A 23385-nucleotide genomic window follows, 5' to 3' on the forward strand; every position below is an offset into this window, starting at 1 on the left:
CTCTCCTCCCCTCAGTGTACAAGTTGCAGCAGAGCCATCCATCCAAACCTGTAGACCATGAAATTAGGTAAAGACGTAAGGCTGTGAATGACACAGGTGTGGATACAAATGAGAACATCCGAATGAAGAAGTACAGATCCAAGACGGCTGATACTGTAGTCGTTATAGGCATTCAGAATTATATTTCACAGCTTCCTCCTTCATTTTATTTAGCCCACTTTTCCTGTTGTGTATTAGTGGTCAGGACAGGGCATTAGCATACATGCTGGGAAGCTGTGCGTAAGGATATTAGGAGCTCTGTCATATTCCAAATCTCATTTCCCATAGAAAACTTAAAAGTCGCTCAAGCTTGTCTGCGCTCCTCAGCTCCCTTGTATAAATCAGAGCATTTCTTTTCTTTTCCCTTTTTTGAATACATTCAGATATTCAAATCAAATTATTCAGAATTCTTCTTTGTAATATTTTTTTCCTCTATGTACAACTAAGATTTAACAAGTGACGAGCACAATGGCAATAACTGCAAGTCCTTTTCTATGATAATATTAACATACCAACCGCATCAAGAGACAGAACTCTGGTTTTGGACTATTCTGCTAAACCCAGGATTCAATGACAATATTTTTTTTTGCATTTACATTGTGCTTGTTACATTACTTACTCCCACAATATGTATGGTTACAATTACATGACTAGAACGACTTGTTAAGGTTAAGGAAATATTAATTGTTTGTTTGAGATTGGATATGCACTACAGTGTCTCTTTATTTTTTGGCCCATTTTATGAAAAGCACAAAATGTCTTGCAGAATCAACCAATATGGACACAATGGTGTAATGTTAAGTGTATGAAAACATAATTTGTTTTCCTTTTAATTCTAAAATAGACAGGAGTTGATAATTGATATGATTTAAGTCTGTATACTTAGGGAGTATAGATAATGTTCATGATATAACATAATGGAGTGCCACAAGGCTCCAGATTAGGGCCTTTCCTTTTCCTCATTTATTATTTGTTTTGTTTTCACCAGAATGAAAACATCGTGCAGGTTCATTGTTGGCTGTTTGATTTACCACCATCCAACTGGAGACCTATATCTACGGTAAAAATGGGTTGTGTTAGCTATGAAAGACAAATAGCAGCAAGTAGGTTTGACAAAATTCAAAACACAGCAATAATGAAAACCATTTTGTATGACAGATTTACCTTTAACCCAGGAAGCCACATCCATATTAAGTCAAGATAATTTGATTACTCTCTGTTTTGTAAGCAAAACAGTGCATCTATCTGGTCAATATGTGTGAAAAAAATTTTGAGTTACCTATCTGGGTTCATAAAGAAAAAAAAAAAATCCACATAATGTGTCTATTGCTGATTACGAGTTGTCTGAGACATGACATCAAACATTCTACAGTTGAATTTACATTTTCAACATGACATCAGCTTTTATATTGGTACAAAGAAGAACAGTAGTGTTTTATGAAAATTAATTTCCTCAAATGCCATAAACTGAAGCTTGATAGAGGTATGGAGAAGGAGAATGTCCTTTGGCTTTTGATGAATATATTGCTGGATTGAGGGTACCACAATGAAAAATGTGGAAATCAATTAGTTAAAGATAATTCTGTAAAAGGTAGGTCAATAAAGGTGAGTTTTTAGCAGTGATTTAAAGTGCTGGTTGTGATTTGGCAGCCCTAAGCTCCACGCCCAAGCCTTTCCAAAGGGAATTGATGGCAAACACCCAATAGACTTTGGAACAGCCATCAAGGCCCTAATAGAGTTTACTTTGTGTATAGTTGAGACACGTAGCTCCTCACTTTGCCTTCACATAATGTAGAAAAAAACTCTGACGAGACAAACAATCACAGTGTTTTTTAAAACCATCAGATTTGTCATCAAATTGTTGTAGGAAAGGGTCACAGCTTTTGAAGACCACATCCAGGGCTGTATTGTGAGAGCAGCATATTGACTATTGCTTTTACTATAATAGCTATTGACCTCTGCATCAGCGAGGATCTGCTGATATCTGCAGTCCTTGAAACCTCACTGAGTTCAAACATGAAAAGTTTCTACTCCAATCACTGTAGGTCTACATTGATACAAAAGACTGCTGAGCACTTAAAAGGGAATAAAATATGTGCAGTGGTGAATGTGATATCAGCTGAATCTGATTTTGATTGATAGACCCTTTGGGGCCATGTGAGGTGCATGACGGACAGAGTCAAGAATGAATTTGCCAACTAATGATCCTTTCCGTTTTTGAATTATGTTTAACCTGGGTATCCAAGATACTGTGACAGCAAGAATAAAAGAGTGGAAGTGTGAGTGGAATTGGAATGCCAATCAAGCCAAAAACAAACCCTGTACACTACAGCACATATTTAATTATTTGCATTTGAAAGCAAAGAAATAATTAACTTCATTACACACTGTGTTTAAATACAGTATAAACAAAGGTGCTGTATACTTCTATTTATAGCCTTAGATGCTGAGTTAGTATGCAATGAATTGACTTCAGTGGTAAATCAGCTCATTTAATGTGTCAACTGTGCTCACTTGCCTGCACACGAACACATGCGCGCACACACATAATACATAAGCACTTGTGGGAAGCAAAGGGTCAAGTGGTTTTCAATGCATGCTATGAAAAGTCCTGATGCTAGCTTAAATTTCCTGATGTGTTCTTTTTATTTGCATACCGAGTGCTGCCTCAGCCAGCTCCTATTGTCAGGGCTTTCTATTTGAATGTCAACACTATTATTACAGCAGGTGATGCAACAGCAGGTGTCTCTCTGCCTGTCTGTCTCGTATCCTCTGTCTGTCTTTGTGCCTCTCTCTCAGCCTCTCCTGCTTTCCTTCCCTCAGTTTTGTTTAACAGCTATCATTATGTGTCTGCCAAATGGAATCCACTTGCAATCCACTTTTGCTACTCTTTGCAAGCGTCTCTATTTTTCTAGGCTTGACATTGTACCACTCTTTCCCTCTCACTCTGACTGTAATAGGTGAAACTGAGAAAGCACCTTGTTGCTGTCTTTCCTCTCTTTTCCTATTGTTTACTGCCCAAACCCTGACAGTGTTGCTTCTGACTAGCTTGGGAAAAATGGACACTCTGACATTTCTCACCCTGAATTGTGGCAGCGCATGGTTTTACTAGTAAACACTGTTCATTACTGCCTTGACAGCTGATGATCAAGTTTCAATCCCCCTGCACCTGCCTCTGCCAAGACTGCACACAAGCAGGACTTTCTTACTTCAAAATGTTCAGTGCGATCAAAGCTGAGAGGCTCTGTTTTTTTTTTTTTTTCCTTATTCTTTGCTCTTCTGTCTCCTTGTCCTTACTTTCAACCATGTAATCAAGTGCACTTTATTGCTGTCATGTCTGCATAGGTCTGACTATGTTTTCAACTGAGTCTTCACCGATGTTAAGAGACTTGAGACTGAGAAAAAAAAACATCAGGACAGTGTGAATGGGAAGAAAAAAATAACAAATGACCATTTAGAACAAAGAGAAAGGCAAAATATAAAGTTTAGAAAAAAATAGCTATAGAGTTGTTTAATAAGGGAGCTCTCTGAAAAGTACTGTAGCAATAAAGGTTAAAACAGTATGTCTGCCACATTTGTCACTAAAATATAAAATGCACAATATGAGGTTGGCATCACCAAATATTCTGTTAAAAGCAGTGGAGATTGAATGAGTCATTCATTTGGATCTATCTGTGAGTCAGGAAGCTTTCCATTTGAATTCATTTGGAAATGTTTTATGGGCTTGTAAAATGAAATAGTAAAGCTCTAAAAACGTATTTCATATCTACACATTGGATGATTAAGACTCTGGCTGCAATTATGATAATATTGTAAAAGGGTTGTTCTTATATTGTACAAAGAATACAATTTCTCAGGTCAAGTGATTCTGTACTTCCCTGTTCAAACAGGATGCTTAATTCATTTGCTAATTCATGGAGGCATTGCTTTTTCAGTTTGTTCAGTATACCATTTTAAGTCAGCATAGATTTGGCAAGCAGTCTTTAATGAATCTGAAGTGGTTTGGATTGCTCAGAGACTATCATTCCTTCATGATTTACAAGAGGGAGTAAGGTGATTTCATTTCCTTATAAATTTTAATCAACCCTTCCACTGAGGTGCACAGCTGTTTGCTATGCTTACAGGAACACGGAAGATCTCTGTGTGCTAAACATGGACCAAATGATCTGCAGGTGAAGGCAATTTTAGGGAGTTTTTAGTTAACAGTCATTAAAATATTCCTTGTTCTTATGAGACCAAATTGAGAGATTGTACGAGTATGGCTACATCAAGATGTGTGTCAAACTCAGTGAAAATAGGACGTAGTCTTGTTGTGGATACATAGTTTCTTATCCAGCTTTGAAAAATATGATAATAGGCTGAGGAGGAAAGATGATGGTCAAGATTTATATTAAGATATGCGATTTTACGTTAATGATTAATAGATCCAATTGGAACCAGCAATACAAGAGAGTTCAGAATTAAATACAATACAAATCAACATTTGGGTTGTTTTGGTTCCCCTATAGAGGGACAGAAGATTCTTCATACATTTTAACCTATCAAAGAGTAAAACCAAACTAAAGTTGTCTACATATTTACTATTGAGATGTGCAGTATGGTGACAAGTGAGAATTATTTTCTGAAAGTTTATTGTCCTGTAGTTTGGAAACAAAGTTGGGTCCTCAGATTTCAACATGGTAGTAGTCCAAGAGAATTTCTAGAAGCAAAGATTGCTAACAAGATTGCTAATAAGTCACCGCTCCAGAAGCAGCAGACATGTAGACTTGTGCAGTCTTTGTACCAGAAATAGTAATTTCAGTGGAAAAGTGACACTTGTATTCACTATTTAATAGTTTCTATATTGCAAATTCTCTTAGTAATCAATCTGCACATTGATTTACAGTCTAATTTAATACCCCCATTTACAAATGTTATTTGATATCTGGATGACGCTTTTCCTTTTGGTACAGATTATTAACCATGGATGTAGATAATAGTATTAACAGTCTGTATTGTATCTGTACTGTATTAAGGTTACAATACAATAATCACTAGTAATAAAACCTGTAATATGTTGAACCCTTTGAGCAGCTTTGTTACTGTAGCAAGTACAAAGCTGATGTATTTGTTTGGCAGCAGTTGCAGATGAGCAGTTCACATAAGTTGTTTAAAGGTCATGATGAATTAATCTAATGAACCAGAAAATTTTTGTGAGAGTTAATTATGGGAATGATAGATTTATGGGTGAGTTTTGAGATTTAAATAATAGATGTGACCATGAATCTCTTGCCGGCAGGCATGCTTGATGTAACCGATAACCAATCAAGGGAATGCACTGTTGAAGTCATCTGTAGCCAAACATAATTCAGGGTACATGTATGTGCTTGGTATGGTCAGAGAGTGTGTGAATGTTTAGAAAAAATGCTCACATTAGATTTCTTTTAATTTTTTCAATGGCAGTGGTTTTGATAATAGACATATAAGAATGGATAACAGTTGCTCAGGAGACTGGTGTACTTGCACCTCTGCAATATTCAAATTAGAAAGATTGGATTTGAGCATAATGAAGGGTCTTCTATAATATGGAATATAAGATGAATTTTCTTTAATAATAATGTGGAACATGCATATATATATATATATAATATGTGTACGTGTGTGTGTGTGTGTATGCTGTCATTTTATCTTTAGCATCATTGGCTGGCCTTACACCATCCCTAACACAATTCAGATTTATTACTTTACATTTACCAAGAACATACAGTAATCAAAGTACATATGCAGTATATATAAAGAATTCAACAAGTTATTTCATTTAAAATTAGCTCAGATTATGTCCATATTTTCTCATAGTTTTACTTGATCCTTTATGTCCAACCTGTGCCTACGCAATAAATGTCTGACACATGAGTCTCATCCCTGTAGAGATACAGAATTCATTTTGGCACAACTAAGCATTTTAATATGATTTCCACTAATATAATTCATATTGGCAAAATTTCCAGTTCAGCGGCTGAATATTCTCATATCCGTTGGGACTGGGAACGGCACTTTTACTTCCCAAAGAGGCAACAGCAATATTGCATGTCTTCTGAGTTTATGCAAAGCATCTCCCATTTTCCTCCAACAGCACTCACTCAGAGCAGCCATGGCAAATATCATTAAATGCCCTGCTAACACCCTACCCCCTCGACACACACACATACTGTATACAAACAAACACCCGTACAAACCCCCCCTCTCCCTTCACTCTACCCATACTCATTTTTCCCCTTCTTTTCTTTTTTTTTTCCCTGGCTATCACTCAGTGGCAGTGCAAGAGGGAAAGAGAGTGCATTGATCTGCCAAAGTGAGCAGCCATTTCACAGGGAGAGTCTACACGGCGCCCCTGTCCCTGAATGGGAATTGCTCATTTTACCTGGCCGCCTTGCCTATAGCAGACTAGTGGGAAGCCCCACTGGAGAGGGACAGAGGGAGGGAGTGCAGGAGTCAGGGCCCTGGTCAGGGCTTGGCAGGCGGCAGATAAGAGCTCCTCATGCTGCTCCTGCATGCACTTACCGAATGCTGCTGCAGCCCAGCCTCTCTCTCTCTCTCTCTCTCTCTTTCACGCACACACACACACACACGCAAATACACATAGCTTTTCTCCGCACATGTGAGGCACTAATAATAACTTTGGCGTTCTGGTGAGTCAGCCTTCTTTCCTCAGGCAAGGATAAAAGTAAAACATGGTGCCTTTATTGAGTCTGAAATCACTAACTGTGGAATTCCCAGAACAGGGCTTTAGCTCAGCCTGTATTCCATTCACTGCCAAGATGCCATGTGTCCACAAGATCTAATATTGTGTCCAAAGCAGGTGCTCATAGTCTGATAAACAAGCAAATAAACTGTTTATGGCATTCACATGGACATCCTACAGTAAAGGAAATATGTGTTTTTGTATATCAAAAGCTGAAGATCTTGGCTCATTTGCATATCAATATGAATTGTCATTTTTAGATTTCATTTCCAGCTCTTCAAAATTATGTTTATTTGCTGCTAATTTGTTTTTGACAAGTATACATTGGAGGAAATGTAATTGATTATGTTCACTGGGAAAAGACTGTGGTTTCAGTGAATGTGAATAAAGTAAACTTGTACTTGTTGCTGCTACCAGATTTTATATTTAAAAAGCTGACATTGCAGGGAAAACAAATAATATGTTGTTGGTGAGCCTCTTGCACACTGCTCATTCTCATATTAGTGTATTACCTGAAACTCAGTAGACGTAATCACAAGATAGAAATTTCACTGACACAATGCTGGTGAATGGAATTTGCCAAAGCTATGTGTCCTTGTAACTCTGAATAGCCTTAATAGTTCATACTTTGTGAACAATTTCAATTCAATAAGTGCAAAAAATAAAATTCCATACACTTCCTCTTTATTGGGGCGGAGCCATACAGAGCCCCCCAAAGACAAACTCCTGAAAAAGTTTAATTTTATTATATTTTTTTTTTATAATCTCATGCTCACAAATCATAGAAAATAACTCGTGTTATCAAAAATAAAATTAAATCTTGAGGACTTCAGGGGCTTCATGAAGGTAGGAAGGTCAGAGACAGACAAATCAAAACCAAAACAAGCTGTTTTCATGGCTCTTCTCTGTGGCATTTGAATGGTACATGAGACATTGTGTGACTTAATTTGTTATGTGTTTGCTTCAGAATGTGTGTTTTGAATACACCACGCGTTTTATATTTTTGTAGATTTCACGGTGCATTTCTCAAAGATATAATGTGAATTGAATCTGTCTATACCAAACTTCCCTTGCATATAAGTTGAGCCTTTCAGACCTCCGGTATCTGACTCACCTTTCCATGCCTTACCCCCTGCCCCCTCCATCTCCCCATCCTTCATATGTCCGAAACACATTCCATCCAGCCACTTCATTCCCCCACTTCATCCTTCACATGTTCTCAAATTTATTTCTCTCTATCTCTCTAGCCTGGTCAGCCCACTTTCCTCCCTCCATCTAGCCTATCTCTCTGCTGCTCTCCTTGCTCAGTGACAGTCTCATCACACTCTATCAATCAGGCTTGTGAGGCCTGGGCGCAGTGCAGCACAGCATCACACAGTCCTAGTCTGGTCCCATCAGTGCCAGTCAGTCTCCCTCACTCTCTCAGTCACTTTAAAAAGGTTTAGGTTGCCAGATATAGTCTGTTTCCCCCGCCCTGTCACAGGTCAGGAGATGGAGGGGGGGGGGGGGGGAAGTGAGGGGGTCCAGCTGGAGTCGAGATTCAGCTTAGCGCTGAATTTGATATCGCTTGACATATTCTCTGGCCTGTCTCAGCACTCAAAACGGGCAGTTCCTCTTTTAAACAAAGACGGATACTCGGACACATGATCAGCGCGAACTCTTTGGTGATAAATGTGAAAACCAGCACCCTTGATGTGTCTTACGAAATTTAAGCAAATGGGAAATGATGCAAAACAGAGGTCAGAACAGGTCCTGTTCTCAGCTCATCAGCTATTCTTTTCAGATTCTTACCTGCCGCAGGCCTCATCCTGTGGTTGACGTCTCAGGAAAGAGAACTGCATAAATGAGAAAGACAGACAGGAGCAGGATGAATAGCTTATTCAGTCTTCGTATGCGGAGTATAGACTGAGCATCTGCACAATTCTATGCATTTATCACCCCGCGTGTAACTATCTCTTAACATCAAGGAATGCTCAATAAACGTAAAGCAAAAATTACTTTTGCTGTCTTTGCAATAAAAAAAAAAACTAATTAGTTATTTTATTAAAAACTGTTAAGTACAGAATACTTGTTTTGCAACCAAATTCTAGTTGAAGGAACAGAAAATTGCATGTGCAGCAGAGAATGACTTAACCACAGTTATCGATTGGCTTTGTGAATGATAATGAAAACAAGTGTAATTACATTTTCCTTTAAGTAGCACAACAAATTAGGCTCGTGAGTTATTCTGCAAGCAAAAGAGAAAAAAAAAACCAACAAAAAAAATAAAACACTGTCTTGCATTTAATGTACTGGGAAGATTTTCTCAGGCTATATTCTTGCTAAAATGCATTAGCAGATGCTGCTGTGCCCATATAAGCCTGTGGACTAATATTCTTGTAAATGATTAGCTACTTATTTAACCAAGAGGGAGAAATGTGCTTTGGGTGGTTACACCAAAAAGGCGTTGGGGGGATAAACATGTTTATTTTTATTTTTATTTATTAATTTTTTTTTTTTTTTTGCTACACTGTGTGAGCTTTAATTTGACTCATTATCTTTTAAAACGTTATTGTAGGGGCTTTGTGGCAGTGGAATGAGATGATTAGCGATGATGATTATGAATGTCATGATTACAGTAGTCTCTGCCCAGAACTTCTCATTCCTGTTAATTCAGAGTCCATTTTCTGTGTGAATGTAGTTGGCTGATTTCTATGTAAAACAGAAACCGATGATATTTAGTTGCATTAAAGGGTCTTCATGGATGTTAATATTAAATCACTTCTTTAGAGCTCTGGGGTCCTAACGTGTAAATGACAGGGGGACATACTTATCCAGGTGAGGATATGGTTTAACCTGACTTCATCAACAGTGTGTTTTGCTGAGTTCCGTGTTATCTGGGTTCTCCCTATACACCCTGTTCATGCTAATGAATCCACAAATTAAATTGTAGAACAGAGGAATATTAGGGCGCCTGCCGTTTTGATGTGGTGAGGAATATTCAATTAGGCCGGATTTGTGAGAAAGTGACAAGAAAGCTATCGCACGGGAGCCCCTGTCTGCAGCAGCCATATTTCATTACACAGCACCAAAGCTTAGGAGGCAATCAAGCATATTTAGCCATCATCGTCTCGCCCCCCCAAAGCAATTATTACTCCCCAGTTTTTTACTGTGCTTTGCCATGGGGAAAATGAACCGCAGTACTTATCAGCTCAATGCATACACAAGTGACTGGGGTAGAGGACATGTAGGTGTGCATACATGTGTGTATGTGTGTGTGCAAGAGAGGGCATGTGCGGATGCTTGTGTTTACGTTTTGAGGTGTTGTTGGAGGGGAGGGGGGGGGTTGTTTTGGAGCTGACCACTGGTGAGAAATAGGTTAGCTTGTTGAATCCCATTAGCTCCGTAACATCAGCACATTTAGGGTCAGCAGGCGGAGCGATGGAAGATACAGAGATAACCATAAACATGTCACCAAAAATGCATTGTTATTTGCATTCATATTGGAAAGAGCCAAATTGATGTGGGGTCAAACAGGGAAGGTGAGGGTTTATGACCTGTGCATAGCTCTGCTGTCAGCAGCTCTGATCTATCGGACCGGCCAGCCTTGTCAGGCTTTACGCCTGATTATATTATCATGGCTGACGATCAATGTGAATGAATGATCGTTCATCCGCAAAGGGGAATGAATAAAGCAGAATGCAAACAGTACATTCTTTAGTAATACAGTGAATGAAAATGCATTTCCCATCATCATGAAGTCATCTAGTTAAGTGATGCACTGCATGCCAGTGCAACACAAAACACTTTCAAAATACTTTGGCTGTGTCTTGCCCTTTAATGCAGTCTGTGTTTTTTTAAAAAAAAAAAAATTATCTAGCAGTAATAGAGAGAAGCAGCAAAACTGTGAAATAAAAAAAAAACAAACATACTTCACTATTCTGTGGGTTTTGAGCAGCTAATGTGCACTCATTTGGGTGGCACAGCCGCCAACTGCAGCATTAGTCCCCATCTGGGGACTTGTGTTTTGGTGAAAGTGCTTCTCCATTTGTGAGACTCTTCAGTTCTGGGCATCCTCCCCAAACCCATAACTCAATGTCCCTCTATCACTCCCATGCGACTGGCTGTCATAATCATCAGCATTATGCTACCTCAATGGGCCTGATTTACAAGTCTGGACATGGCACCAGCTCTGCGCCAAGAGGTAAACATTAGGCTGTTTGCTACCGCCAAGCCTATTTCACCCTACTGCATTTAATGGGGTGAGAGACCGATATTCATAACAGAAAAGTAGTTTTTCAGATCTATGATTTGTATACAAGACTCCATATGAAGCCCTTAAAAGGGTCTCAAACATTAATTTAGATTTATTTCTGTGGTTAAATGTGTATAAAAACACGTATCTACTGTGTGATTTAGGATGCAGTGTAGTATAGATGAATGCATGCATCTTTTAGGTTCAAGCATTTTTTGATTAGGGACTGTATGAAAATTATTGGGGTGGAAGGAGGTCAAAATGAGATTTATGTATTTGTTTTTGCTGGAGAGTGTAAGGGAGGGTTTTTTATTTTCTCAACCCATATTTGTATTTCAACTCAGCCTTCCCCTGCAAGATTTATTGTAGAAAAAAAGATGATCACATAGTTATAAATCATTCCCTCCAGGAAAGTGTGATTTTGCGATCGCAGTAATTAATTCAAGAAATCTGCGAAATATTTAAGAGAGCTCGCAGTTTTGTCAAATGACCGCAACTTTTCCACATGAGATGGCCAGATCAACAGACTGCATGTGATTTGGACCAATTGTCGTATTTGGTGTCATGGTAACTCATGTCATCGCGGTGCGCATTCAGCGAAGATTCAGGTGCGCATTCAGGTGGAAGATGGACAAATCTCACCTGCCAACAAAAATTACTGCCATAGACATAATATAAAACATATGTCCCAAATGTTCCCAAATTAGGTTTGCATTAAGTTAGTCAGAGGAATACAAGGTGATGTGTTGTTAAGACAGCAAAGACAGACATAACCTACCTCACACATAAAAATGAGCACTTTGGAAATGAAACTATATTTGTAATATGTAAATTGATTCATTTTAACAGCATTATTGACTGATTTTATTTGGTGCTAATGTTGAGGTGAAAGTTTATTTAATATATCATGAAAGGAACTCAAGTACAGTATTTGGTTCTCATGTTCATAAAATAAGATTAATTAATCATTTCAGTGCTAATTAATAAAAATTAGCACTGAAATATAGTTGTTTCTGTGGTATGCTTTTTATTGAAGGAAGTGATTACATATGACTCTCCATAGGTAGTAGTTGAAAAAAAAAAAAAATCAAAGAAAAGTTATCTTCCTTTGCTTGCAATTTTCCTCAATTCCTGCAATTTTACAGCAAAAAAAAAGCAATTTTTGAAAAAAGCCACTACAAACTGAAGCATTTTTGGCCACAATAATCACAAAAAAAGTCAAATCCTGGAGAGACTGATAAATGATGATGTGCAATGGCTTTTAGATTTGCACAGCAGCCCTGTCCTTATTTGCCCATCATAATCAACTGGTAGCTTTTAGGGCCGATATGTCAATTTAACAAAGAAACTTTATGGATACAAGTGATTAAACATTATCTCCAGTAATAGTTGTTCCCACCATCACAAAAAGGAAAAGTAATGTTTCATAATAGGTTAACCCATAAAGTATTTCACTTATTAGGTGTCTGTAATAACTGTTTGCTTAGTGCTCTTTATTAAAAATATAGTGACTAGAATACCTACCATTGTTTATGTTTGCTATAATGCCATCATTTTTAATGCATGATTATCTTTCAGTGAAGATATTATGGTTCAATTAGGATACACTGTCAATACTGATTTTGACATGTTGGGGGAGGGTGTTGGAGGTCATTTCTATTTATTCTTTTTTTAAGAGTCATCCCCACACCCCACCCCAGTAATTTTCATACAGTCCCTTATTCCTGCCATATATTTGTATAAGTTTCTTTATTTTTTCAAATTGACAGTACCCTGATATTTAGTTAAAAATAAAATATAGTATATTTTATTCCCTCTGCATATGCCATAACCAGACAGTCTCACAGTGCTGTAAATGTTGAAATATAGTGTATTTTATGGAATAATGATGTATCTTGTAGTAGGTCTTTGGGCTCTGATCATACTTTCTTCACCTTGAGGCAGCACCTGGCCCTTTCCCTAACCCTCTCACTTATTCTGTAATATTATATTAGCCCATATTCAGCCACATATTGTGCCTGTTAAATGATAGGCCACATAAATCAATTTTTATATATACACACACAATAACAGTTATATGCGGCTTCCAAACCTCCTGCTGATAGCTGCCATTTCTTATCACTCCAGTTGAATATAGCACCATTATGAAGGCACTTTTGCTTGCTGTCTAAATGGAGACTAAGAGAGGGAATGCATTTATGTTCAAATTACTTAAGCTGCCTACCAAGCTCTTTGTAGAGCGGCATGGTTATAACAATTTACTGAAAGGAAAAAGAAATCTTGCACAGTGGAAAAACAGTCCTGATGAAAGAGAATCACCTATAGTCCTGCGGATTTTACTCATTACTGCTATTCTTGAGTTCACATGTATGGTATTTTGCACAAACTCATGCTGGTAAATATAATCAAGAAGCCTGCACAAAAATGTATGCACCATCCTTACAACTTCAGGAGAGGGAGAGTAATAAAATTCTTAATGCAATGTGCAGATTCCTATCTCTGACAGAGCACATGAATACACTCTCTCCCGCTTTCTTTTACTTTATAATTTTGTCTCTCAAGAAATAGGAAGTGTAATTCTGCCATCTGCGGCATTAATTTGAAATGTCTAATACATGAGCTAATCAAGCATGTTTATTTTTCCTCTTGTTGAGTTGTAGGCTTTAACATTCGCGAGGAAATGCGCACCCCGTAGTTAATGAACGAAGCTGAAATGAGCTTTCATAACTGTGAAGTGAAATCACAGAAAACGCAGAGCACATATCCTCCATCTCTTTTGCTCATAAGGTTCCAGCAACAGATAATTTGATTTTTCTCCAAATGGCATCAAGTATAGGTGTTACACTAGTAGGGAGGGCCCACTGGCAGACAGCGTGATGTTGTGAGACCGTTTGATAGACAACAGCACAGCAGGAGAAAAGAAGAGAGGAAGTGGGATTCAGGACTACAGAACCAAGAGACACTTTCTCTTTCACTCTCTTGCTCCCAACTGCTCCCAGTGCCAGAGACACGGGCCGCTGCACAGACAGATGGCGAGGAGGTGTGTGCGTGCGTGTGCGTGTATGCGAACGGTGGGTGGTGACGACATTCGGCTTTGTACGAGTGTGAGAGATGGAGCGGGAGAAATATAAGGGGGGGGGGGGAACATGATGAAGAGGAAAACACTGCAGAGGTGTGTGTGTGTGTGTGAGCGGTGAGTTGCTCATGCAGGCATTAATCCATGTGCTCTTTTTTTTCTTTCTTTTTTTTTTTTTTTATTCCACATCCAAATAGCTTGTGTACTTCATTACGGCAGCAATAAAAGTTAATTTGTGCTGTCACTTTGCGTTCACCCGTCATACTGCGCAGGGAAGACGTCGCAAGTAAGGGACCTCTCCTGATGACGAGTCACACCTAATAGAAGAACTGTGGGAGTGTGGAGGACGTGGGTCGAAAGATTCTGTATTGACAGACTGCCATCTACTGGATTTTATTGTAATTTCAATAAATACTATATCTTCACCACAACTCCCCTTGCATAGAGTATATGAATACATGTACTTCCATTCGGTAACTGTGATTGACTGTAATTCAGTAAGCTTTATACGCATATCTAAAACTTGAACAGTGGAATACAAACAGATAATTTACTCTGAATGGTTGTTATACATGTTGTCTTTTTGGTCTCAAGAGAAAATAAGCATTTATCTTTTTCATTATACAGTTCTGTATACAGGGTTAAGAAATTGACCGGAGTATTTTGAAAAGAATGTAAATCAAACCCACAGTCTTAAATTAATGAAATGTCTAGTTTGTTAAATTAGTTAAATTTGCACATGTATATGTATTCTTAGATGATGTTATGTCGACCTGCAGTTTTTTGAGCAAGAGTAGAAACTTTGTTTCAAGAGTAAAAATCATGTAAGAGTCCCTTGGTATATAGCATCAAATTCATGAGACTACAGCAAACCGTAGCGAATGGAAGCCAATCACTAAAATGACAGAGGTGAATCACACTGCCTCACAGGGAGTCATTTAGTCGACTCTTGGAGGGCAAATGGTGATGCACAGCACCATCTTGTGGCTATATTAAACAGAGTGAAAGTTGACATTGCACCACATAGGGCTGAAAAATACAGTAAGTGAGATAAATTAAATAAATCTGAGGCTGCTATAATTTGACAGTTCATACTGCAGAAACAGCCCGGCCTTTAAAGTTCCCTTAAACTAAAGGAGATGTACTCTTTCATTCCTTTTGAGGATTGTAATCAGTAAGTATGCACAGGTTTTAATTGGATGGATCATAACGCTTGCTTCTGCCATGATAACATTTGTCATAAATGTTTGCGCTAAGATATGAAATGAGAAACGATGTAATTAATCATGTCCAGTAGCAATAACGAATGCTACTTTTGCTCCATTAGCGTGTGTTCTTTTTTGTGTATGCCTGCATGCACATGCACTCGCAATTGTGTGCTTGAGAGTGAGATTATATATTTCAAAAGGCACCAGAAACATTACCTGTCACACGACTAATGAGCCGCCGGTGTGCCGTTAACGGTCATGAAATATGCACCAGACTTAAATACCTCATACATAGTGCCTTGAGACAAATCCGTGCATTTCATTAAACACACGCGGCAGCTGCAAAATTATTCCTCCTTTGCGGGGAAAATAAAATTAATTTTCTATGCTTGTTTCCTCATAATCACAATAGCAACATACTGTTAAAGAATTAGCGGTTTTATTGCAGCAAATTGGGGGAAGGCTGTACAATAGGACACACAACACATCCCCTGAATAACTCTGCTGATTCAAAGTCACAGAGCACACACTGTAGAAGAATGTACTGCATTTAAGTAGTTAATTTGGAGGTTATCATAGGTTGTCACTAATCATTTAATATTGTCCTTTTTTTTGTATTTTACTGATCTACTATGGCCAGTACTTCAATCTCTAATCCTGTCTGTTTGTGGCTTAGTAGAGATTCACCCTGGGAAACCGCTAGTTGCTATCTGACATGAAACAGATTTGATCCATTTTCCAGAGCATATCTGTCTTTTTCAGACAGGCGGTTTTCAAAAGAAATATGTCAGCAGTCTGGGGATTATGCTTTTTTGCTAATCACCAAAAGACCCAACCTGCCCGACATTTCTTTGGTTTGACAATACAGTGTGTCGAGCAAAAGTCCTTACCCATTTAGATGCTTATTTTGATCTTCTTTTATTCTCATTGTGTTGGTACAATCAGATGTATTAACCATTAACTTCATGCTCCGCTGAGTTACATAATTATCTTACGCAAATGAAAAGTGATTTAGCAGAAGGAAAAGAAAAAAAAAAAAGAAAAAAAAGATGGACTCATTTCGCAACCTTGCTCTACTGATGTTGAGCGAATAGACTCATCATCATTCATCCAGTTTTCTCTTCTAAGAGTGAGCATGAGGAGTTGGCGCCGTTTACACTGTTGGGGGATAAACCATCTATCAAAGCATCCTGGAGGTGAATATTGTGGTAAACATTTTCACTCTGTCTTGTCTCCTGAAAAAAAAAAAAAGCCCCAAAACACACTCAAGTCCATGTGTTCACTGAGGAAAAGTATAAAATTATGTTACTGGAATACGTGTAAGGTATTGGCTGCATTGTACACATGTTTGAAGAGTTTTCTTGCCCTGACTCAAGCCTCACAGGCAATTCTTACTCCCTTTGCGTGTGTGTGTGTGTTTTTCTAACTGGCTGCTGTTGAGCGCACTCAAGTGTAAGCACACAACATGTGGGATGAGTGTGATGGATTCCTGGTATCGTTGGTAGTTATTTGTGGTGTGCTTATAACCACAATTCCCCAGCCACAGCTTATTGCAGGGTGAAGCTGAGCGAGATATACTCTGAAGCTGGCATAAAGCCACTGGACTTTGTAATAATTCATCGGCCAAAAAGCCCTCCATGTACTCACTGTACAATATTTATACCCCGCTGAATGTATTTTCTCAGCTACATCATCGCACAGGCCCAGGGCAGGGATTTTCTCCTCAGAGAGCAGGCTTTAATATTTCAGACTTTAGTTAAATATGGGAAACAATCCCATGAATTTCTCCCATGATCACATTTTGTCTGCTTAGAATGATGTATGTGGTTTCCTGCCTGTTTCTGTTTCTAAACTTGTGTTTTTATTGCTTGAATGTAATCCTGTGTTTATATTTTAAACTATCTAGTTTATTAATCTGGCTGCCAGACTTCATTAGACATGACTTTAGGGATGCAAACAATAATCTGGGTGCCTCTACAATGAAAGTACTATTTTTTTTAATCTATCTTATATTATTTATATCTATTATATTATCTGTCACTATCTTATTAGCATGTCCTGATAGTCTATTTTATTCTATCTGCTTTACCCAACCTAATCCTTTAATCAACCTAATACCCAACCCAATCCAGTCTCAGACTCTCAGTGGAGTTTATGTCTGTTGTTTGTCTGGTTTCTTCTCGGTTCCTTTCTTCTCCTTCTTTCTTTTTTTTGTCTTTGTGTTGTTTCATTACTAATTTATATTCTCCTTCCTCAGAGAGGCTTCACATAAAATGTGAATGCTGCAAAATATGTTTTAATCCACCGCAGAGGAGAGTTAATAAAAAAGTTTATTGATTTATCACATTGATGCTGATTATAGTGCCATATAATCAGTGCAATCCATTTGATGAAATGCAAATGTAAAACGCTACAATATCACAAACAGATTATTAGGTAATCATGAAACACTAACAACTTAATTAATAGAACTTTGAGCTTTTAATATGTGATACAGTTCACCTTATCAATATTAAATATGTTTTGGCTGTGAATCCCAGACAGTTATGACACATCTCTCATCTCTCAGTAACACCAGAACTGATGCAAGTTAAAGGACTGTATCTTTGATTTTTTTAAAAATTATTATTTATACAAGAAGTACAAAGTAACTAAAAAGTTTGAACACTCGCTTAGGCAACTATGCTGATGACTCACTACTTTGTACGTGTGGCATGTGTTTAATTGTATTTGGTCAAATTTCACACCATAATTTGGTCTTTGTCCCATTGAGTCTAGTAACTCATTAAATACAACAGTAATTCAACTTTTATACAAGAAAAAGAGTCTTTTCCCCAAAAGGCAAGAACTCTGTTACTGAATAATATCTTTTTAAACAAAGTTACAGAAAACTATTGAAAAAGTGACAAAAGAAGTGATAACAAATTAATGAGGTGAGCTGACTTTTAAAACATTTCAAAATTTCACGTCTGACAGTATCACTAATCCTCATTTATATATATAATAAAGTAAAATGTGTGTTTGTATTGTAAGTGACTCAAAGAGGGGTGCATGGAAAAATATACAATTATTTCAAAAGAATCCCATGTAAATGAAAATTTTGATTTATATACATGCTTACATCCTCCACAAAATGATTATATTCTTTTAATTTCATTCACAAAATCAAAAGCTAAAACCTAATTAAACAACACCGTACTTTGGTTCGGTTTCCATTGAAAATGATGTTCCAATTTATTCTGCAAGCAGCTTTTCTCATATTAAAAGCTTAGAGTGAAGACTAAATTTTATGCAATTAAGCTTTTTCCCTCCAATAAGTCAGATTAAAACCTAACTTAATTAGCAAACAAACACAAATGTTGAATTTAATATGGAAAACCTTGTCTGAGGAAAACAGCTGCCCTATGGACTGTGTGGTTTGTAAAATTTGAAATAATACTTACCAAGAATCGAGGCTTCTCTTTTGGGTTCATGCAGGTGCCAACATGCTGCCCGATGCTGCAGTTTTACCTCACCGACACACCAATGAAATTAATGCCCCCTTTGCCCCCACCTAGGAGATGAGAAAAATATTTTAGTCTCATACAGTTGAGCAGAAAACTTAAGACAAAGCTTGATTTTAGCAGAAATTGTAAAAAAAAAAAAATGCACAATTAACAATCCAAACTGTAATACAACCTTTACCATTCTGTCAATAATAGCATCAAAATATGCTAGTGTTGATACACTGTGTTGCCTGAGAGGCTTAGTCCATTATTTAAAAGCAAAATAAATCAGGGGATGAAATGCATTACTAATATTAGCATATTTTTCACAGACTATTTTCAATAATGCATCTATTTATTTACTGTGGCAGAGAGCAAAGCAAAATGATATTTAAGGGAGAAACCAGAAACATGTCAGGTATGATATCTCCACTTTATCATATTTTTTTCTGCTGTCTGTCAAGCAACCAGCATGTCTTTTAACCTCCTTTTGATGTTGCACAGAATCTGACAAAAAGACACTCCAAAGTGAAAATAAGAAGACCAAAGCTGTAAAATGTAACTCTACAAACTCATCACTAGCACACTTCAGGGTCAATTTCAGTTGACTGTAGTTCCCGTAATGTTTCAGTGAAAGGTAAGACATACCCATTCTGTTTGTGTGAACTCACAGAAATTTTGAGCATGACCATACAGTAATGGTTTTTTCCACTTGTGCAGACTCTTGCTGGCTATAAAAGACTGAAATATTGTGGTGCCCTGAGGTGAAATCCTAGCTCAAAATAATCATCCAAGGTCAATCTAAAAGACACCACTTTGCATCTCGGTGGCATCCCCTTAGTGTTATTAGAAAAATATCTCTACTGTTCTTCAACTTGCAAGACTGCATTTGCATAGAATTAACCTCTCAAAAGACACATTAAAGACAGGCCTAAATCTGACATGCCTTTGGAATAGCTTATGTGCATTTGCATACCGTTTGCCTCCTGTGCAGGTGATAAAGGTGTTTTTAAGCCTGGATTACAGTATTTGATTTTGTGTGTGTGTGTGTGTTTGCATGTGTGTGTGTAAGAGTAGGTGTGTGTGTGGAATGAATATAAACTTAGCTGTGTACCTGAATATATGCAACCTGGAATCAGTTTTAACTGTTTTGGCATGCCTCCCCATTGCCAGCAGGTCCAAAGAGAAGTGTGTGCTGCGCCTGACTGCCACGTTACTCATGTGACCTCATGAAAGTACAAGTCCCTTCAAGCGGTATAATAAATCATAGGAGCCAGGGCTGGCCCACAACACATGCTTACATGCACACACACACACACACACACACACACTTATTCTGTGGCTATAAAACAATGTGTCAAATTTATGAAAAATGGAAACGCAGTCATATGAGGTACCCTGACCCTTCGAGGCAACAGGATGGACTAGTGGTCAGTTAGATCGTCCCACACATGCCACTGAAAAGCTCACTCTTAACTCGACATGTATGGATGGCCGTTGAAGTATCCTTGAACACAGGATTTAACCTCAACTTATTCTAAAAAAGAACCCAATGAATATGTGCCTTAAACAGAAAACAGAATATAAAATTACATTTAAAATATACTGTATACAGTATATATTTTGTCTGTCTTAACATTAAAAGCCATCAATACAGGAGAAATGCATTGTGGTTTGTTTTTTCCTCATTATAACTGGTCTTTTCTGTGAAAAGACAGCTTTTTTTACTGTTAAATGATCGCTTCTCATTTATTATAAGCAGTTTTGGGAAGACGACTTTGGAAAGTTTTTTGGCTGCCAGCCTCATTGAACCTATTCTAAACCAGGTCACCTGCTACTGCTGTGAATTCTTCTTTATATAACACAACTCCATCTGACAGCTGTAAGGCACCTACGTATCTATCGTTCTCAGTAAAAAAGCACTATAACATCATTTAACAAATATCTTAAGACTTTCTATCTGGGAAAAAAACAGCAGATTCAGTTTAAATTTAATGCTTAAATGGTTTCCTGAACAGGACATTCAAATGGCCTCCGACAATGAGATAGTTAGATAGACAATTTTGCTGCTGTCCTTTGCAATACTTCAGACACAAAGTTAGTCTAACTCCGTTGTCTGTATTTAACTTTCCACTGAAGCTACATTTGTCGCTGTCATCTTTAATTTGAATCATTTCACCACCTGAGCCTCTGACAATTTTTTGCAAATTTTAACAGTAATTGCCACAGGGGACGGAGGACATCATGTGTGTGACATGCTCTGAGTGAAAAGCATCATTACCTCCTAGCACCTCCACTTACCTATTTAACACACTTGCTGCATACATTTACACCGGTAAGAGAAAAAAAAGAAATAATAGCGAGAGCGATGCCCCAAAAAACTAGACACGTGGTTGGAACAGGGAAACAGCTCTGCCATAATTTGATTCCAAAATAGCACACTGCAAAAGTTTCAGTGCAGGTGCATTTGATAAGTTCATTGGGAGTCCTATGGACCTGTAGAAGAATGTTCCGGTGTTTGCTGGTCTCTGCCCAGGGAACAGTAACTCGCAGCAACAAAAATGCTCCAATTACAGCTGCATCCGCAAGTCCTCTGGGGCAAACCACGGCACAAGTCATTGATCTGAAAAACAGCACTGTGATAGAGTGTAACTTCACTCTGGTTCAGTGGGGACATGAGCTGTACTTTTAATTACCCCAACAAGAACATTATGATGGTGATAATGCTGAGGTAGCACTAGAAGTACTGTAATTTATTTAATTTGAGATATGTTGATTTATTGCAGTAAAGTTCTTGCAGTTATGTGTTCTGTGAGAACAAAATAAACATGACAACACAATGCAAATGGTAATAATACCTTCTCGTGACTATATTATTTGGGTAAATCATTCTAGGTTTTTCATGTTACACAGAATTTAAGTCTAGATTCAGTGTGTTTGCATTTGGGTCACGCGCCATAACAAGCGTATTGCTGATTTTTGTCAGGGAGCCTCTCATTGTTGTCCCCATGTGTTTACTCAGGCCTCTACAATGTGCTAAAAGCATCTGTCAGTCCTGTGTCTAAATGCTGTGAGAATTGTGAGTGGATGCGTCATTTATGCATCCTAATGTGAAAACAGATCTCTAAAAACAGTTAAGCAGCAGCAGCAGCAGCAGCAGCAGCAGTAGAGATTCCTGTACTCCAGAGGGCACCATTAGCATGCTTTATGTGTGTCATCATGTTGTATAGAGAAATACTAGATTCTTCCTTTCTTTCAAGCAATTAAAGCAGCATCAATACTGCTCTGTGAACGCCCATGAGAAAAATGCCGGTGTCATTTTTAAAAAATGTGATTAGGACAACCTCTAAGCTGAAAAAAGGTGTTCACAGCCCAGTGATTTATAAAACATCAAGCCTGGTTTGAAAAAAATCAAACTTAACTTGTTTGCCAAGCTCAAGTATTATTTCATATATCCAATAATAAAAGTCAGACAGTCAAGAAACCAATTTACTGTGACTGAGCAATGGATCATGTGCAGACATTTACTCCATCTATACATCCATCTATACTAACAAGATTCAGTTGTTTGACCCTTGATTTGATTTGTCTTGGTCGACATTTAGTAGATGCATTGGCATTTGAATGCTGAAAACAGGACTTTGGTCACTGGCGATTGTCATAGATGGAGTATTTTATTAAATAATACAATTTTAGGAATCTGGGTCTTACCTGCTTGGAATAATCTGTTGCAATTGCTGCCTCGGACTAGAGTGATGAAAGAAGAGAACTCCTCAGAATCTCCCTGGAGGGAAAGAGATAGAGAGGTCAGGATGTCTCATGCTCAAGTGTATCGCATCGTCTACCATTCACAAAGAAACATTTAAATCACTGTAGAGCAGTGTTAAGTTTGCGTACATATTCATACATCGAGATGTGTATCGGGATGTGCATAAACTAGACGTACACTGTAGCCGCTATGCACTGCTGTGTTATCAGTGCAGTCCCATTAGGTTTGTAAACATGCTTCATGTACTTTGAGGAGGTGATTTTCCGTTTAGCATAATGAGAGCTGCTAAAAATAAACTCCTGCATGAACACTGACAGTGTCTCCAGCACATACTGAAGACAAGATAGTAGGCTTTTGGGATAGGTTTGCTTATGACTGCTTGTAAGTAATAATTTCTGACAGAGACTCTCTCTTATGCGCCCTTAGTTGTGTGCAAGAAAGCGTGAAAATGCGCCTGACCTACACACAACACACATTGATACATATACACGCCCAGTGATAACCATACATCGCACATAGATGGAAACTTAATTGATTTTGTCAACTGCTGTGTTCAGATTGATGACTGGAAAATAATAGGGTGGCAAGGGACCCTGAATGATGTGCAAGGGGCTTAGATGTCCTCCTCAGTCTTGAAAACACACACATAGACACACTTTGACAAACACACACAAACACACGTCAATATTAACAGTCTCCCGTGTTTGCTTCACAAATTGCTAACGCCAAGCTAGCCTCAGCAGCGGAAGTGAAACACAGGCTCCAGATTACTTGACTGTCCTCACACGTCACAGCGGCCCCGGTGATTGACAGATCCCTTCCTCTATTTGTCTTGCATGACAATGACACAGAT

General features: G+C 38.0%; 1 protein-coding gene across 14 annotated transcripts in view; it reads right to left on the reverse strand.

The window, feature by feature from the left end:
• Window positions 1-23385, reverse strand: part of LOC121889010 (receptor-type tyrosine-protein phosphatase delta) — a 369584-nt gene that overhangs the window by 206862 nt on the left and 139337 nt on the right. For all 14 annotated transcript variants that reach the window (XM_042400705.1, XM_042400691.1, XM_042400694.1 and 11 more), the window contains exons 5-7: window positions 22475-22547; window positions 18722-18831; window positions 8552-8595 (exon numbers count right to left, since the gene is read on the reverse strand). The gene's annotated coding sequence lies outside the window, so the exon portion shown is untranslated. The remainder of the gene's footprint in view (window positions 1-8551; window positions 8596-18721; window positions 18832-22474; window positions 22548-23385) is intronic.

This window comes from Thunnus maccoyii, chromosome 22 (genome assembly GCF_910596095.1).
Source record: "Thunnus maccoyii chromosome 22, fThuMac1.1, whole genome shotgun sequence".
In the NCBI taxonomy this organism is placed as follows: domain Eukaryota; kingdom Metazoa; phylum Chordata; class Actinopteri; order Scombriformes; family Scombridae; genus Thunnus; species Thunnus maccoyii.